Raw genomic sequence first — 3,516 nt, forward strand, 5'->3', positions numbered from 1 at the left:
TCTTCCAGTTCCATCCTTAAACTCCCTCCTCCTATTTACCCCACTTTTTCCTCCACAGAGAAGGGGAGCCCCCACCCCCATGGGTACCAACCCACCCTGGCACATCAAGAAGGAGTAGGACTAAGCAAATCCTCTCTCTGAGATGAAACAAGGCAAGCCCAGCTAGGGGAAAGGGATCCAGTCAGGCAACTGAATCAGAGAAAGCTGTAGCTCCAATTGTCAGGGGACTCATATGAGGACCAAGCTGATCATATGAGAGAGCCTAGGTCCAGCCCCTGCATGCTCTTTGGTTGGTAGTTCAGTCTTTATAAGCTCCCATGGGCCCAAGTTAATTGAGTCTGTAGGTCTTCCTGTGGTGTACCTCACCCCTCCAGGTCTCTCAATACCCATGCATTCCCTACTCTTCCACAAGACTCCCTTGAGTTCCGTCCAATGTTTGTCCTTGGGTCTCTGCATGTGTCTTTCATCCACACAGGCTTGGGTGAAGCCTCTCAGAAGACAGTTAGTCTAAGCCTGTATCTGCAAGCATAGCAGAGTATCATTAATAGTGTCAGGGATTGGCTTTCTCCTATGTGGAACTTCCGGTTCCATATTCCCCACTGCTAGGAGTCTTGGCTATAGTCACCTCCATAGACTCCTGGGAGCTTCCCTATCCCAGGTCTCTGGCATATCTTAGAGATGCTCCTACCCCCATTTCCATTCACTCTCCTAGCGCTTTTTCTGAGCCTCTCCCCACACTGCCTCCCCCATTCTCCTCCCCATCCCCTCTCCTATTCAGTTCCTAGTTACTTGAGTTTTTGATCTTAACCATTCTGTTGGTCTCAGAGTAGTTTTGATTTACATTTTCTTGATGACTGAGGTTGTTGAACGTTTCTTTAAGTGCTTCTTGGCCATTTGAGATTCCTCTGTTGAGAATTCTCTGTTTAGCTCTGTGCTCCATTTTTAAGTGGGTTGTTTGGGTTGTTGGTTCTTAAGTTCTTTATATATTTTAAATATCAGCCCTCTGTCAGATGTAGGGTTGAGGAAGATATTTTCCCATTCTGTAGGCTGCTGTTTTGTCCTGTTGATGGTGTCATTTGCATTACAAAAACTTTTCAGTCTAATGAGGCCCCATTTATTAATTATGGTCTTAGTGTCTGAGCTGTCAGTGTTAATGTTCTATCTAGTTGTGTCAATGCATTCAAGGCTATTCCCTACTTTCTCTTCTGTTAGATTTAGTGTATCTGGTTTTTATGATGAGGTCTTGGATCCACTTGGTCTTGAGTTTTGTGTAGACTGATAAATATCGATCTGTCAGAAGGCATCTAGGAAATGCTATGGCCAGCAAGTGAATTTTCTGGAGATGGCCCGCCATTTTGCATGGCCATAATGGGTGTACTCTGAGATGCACGTCCTCAGAGACTTCATCCCAGTATTGCTTCTTGCTGCTGCTCTGCCTTTCTAGCCACTATTACGTAGTCTAATGATTTCTGGGCACCAGCTCACTCTATTGGGCAGATCTCTTGAAGAATCAACATGAAGATGTACTTTCACACAGTAATGCTAGGTAGATGAATTGATGATTTCATAAAATTCCTGATAACGATTTTATAGAACTCCTTAATACAAGTCATCTCAGGCCATTTTCACGTTGTTAATTCTACCGATCCACGAGCATGGGGGATCTTTCAATCTTCTGAGATCTTCTTCAGTTTCTTTCTTCAGAGACTTGAGGTTCTTGTCATACAGATCTTCCACTTGCTTAGTTATACCAAAATATTACATATATTTTTGTGGCTATTGTGAAGGATGTTGTTTCCCTAAATTTTTCTCAGACTGTTTATCATTTTTGTAAAGGGGGACCACTGATTTTTTGACTTAAGCTTGTATCTGGCCACTTTTATCAGCTGTAGGAATTCTCTGGTAGAATCTTTGGGGGTTGCTTATGTATACCATCATATTATATGCAAATAACAACACTTTGGCTTCTTCCTTTCCAGTTTGTATAACCTTGATCTCTTTTAGTTGTCTTATTGCTCTAGTTAGAACTTAAGTACTATTTGGAATAAATATAAGGAGAGTGGGCAGGCAGCCTTATCTTGTCCCTGATTTGGGTGGAATTGCTTTAAGTTTCTCTCCATTTAATTTGATGTTGGATATTGGCTTGTTGTATATTGCCTTTATTGTGTCTAGCTATGTGCCTTGTATCCCTGGGCCCTCCAAAACTTTTTAGTATCAAGGGGTGCTGGGTTTTGTCAACGACTTTTGCATCGTCTAATGAGATGATCATGTGGCTTTTTTCTTTTAGTTTGTTTATATGGTGAATTACATTGATGAGTTTTATTTTTTTTTTATTTTATCAAAACGTTTAATTATCATTCAGAAAAAAAATGAGTGGATAACTTTCTCTGAAAAAATATTGACTCTGTGGGCTGTAGTTATTACAAGGTACAAGACTGCCTGTAAGTTAAATTACCTTATTTTCTCATCAGATAATGACAGAAAGTCTCATTTCCAGTCTGATTATAAAGGTTCATGTGGCCCAAAGTGGCTGAGAATAAATACAAAACAAGAAAGGCAAAAAGCACTAAAGCCAGGGCATGCAACCGGCTCCAGAAGAAAAACCTCAGAAATACCCCAATGTCAACAGGCGAGGAACATTTGGCTGGAAGCCGCAGCTCCATGCTTGAGAATTTGTGCGAACTCGATGTAATTGAAATTCCCCTTTTTGTCAGTGGGGGCTTCCCTGTAAAGCTCATCCACTTTCTCATCTATGAAGCGGTCGCCCATGGTGGTCAGCAGCTCCCTCAGGTAATCCCCCTGGATGGTACGGATCGCTTCTTCATCGAAGCAAGCGAAGGCATTTCTGATGACGTCCTCGGGGTCTGTGCTGTTCAACTTCTCTCCAAACACGTGAGGAACATGGTGAAATTGATGAGGCCTAGGGCCTTGTTCATCATGGTGTCCAGGAATTCACCAGTTGGATTTTTTTTCCCATTGAAGCCAGCATGTCGTGCAGGTCCTCCTTGCCAATGCAGCCATCCTGGTTCTGGTCAATCATGTTGACTCTTGGATCTGGGACTGGTCAAACATGGTGAACACATTGGACATTGCACGCTGAGGATGCTTCTTGGTAGTCTTGGTCTTTGCGCTTTTGCTCAACATGGTGGTGCTTAAATCTCTGCTCAGCCACGAGAACCTAGAGTGAGTGTCTTTGTGAATGATGGGTTTTCACATATTGAATCATCTCTGCATTTCTGGGATGAAGCCTGCTAGATCATGGTGGATGATGTTTTTGAATGTGTTCTTGGATTTGGTTTTCAAAAATATTATTGAGTATCTTTGCATTAATGTTCGTAAGAGAAATTGGTCTGAAGTTCTCTTTCTTTGTTGAGTCTTTGTGTGGTTTAGGTGTTAGGGTGACTGTGGCTTCATACAATGAGTTTGGCAGTGTTCCTTCTGTTTCTATTCTGTGGAATAGTTTGAAAATTATTGGCATTAGCTTTTCTTTGACCATCTGGTAGAATTCTGCACTAA

At 42.2% G+C, this 3,516-nt stretch overlaps 1 pseudogene; it reads right to left on the reverse strand.

Annotated features, from left to right (window-relative positions):
* Positions 1-2,622: 2,622 nt before the first annotated feature.
* Positions 2,623-3,153, reverse strand: LOC116895238 (annotated as a pseudogene).
* Between the last annotated feature and the right edge of the window lie 363 nt (positions 3,154-3,516).

This window comes from Rattus rattus, chromosome 3, assembly GCF_011064425.1.
Source record: "Rattus rattus isolate New Zealand chromosome 3, Rrattus_CSIRO_v1, whole genome shotgun sequence".
In the NCBI taxonomy this organism is placed as follows: Eukaryota; Metazoa; Chordata; class Mammalia; order Rodentia; family Muridae; genus Rattus; species Rattus rattus.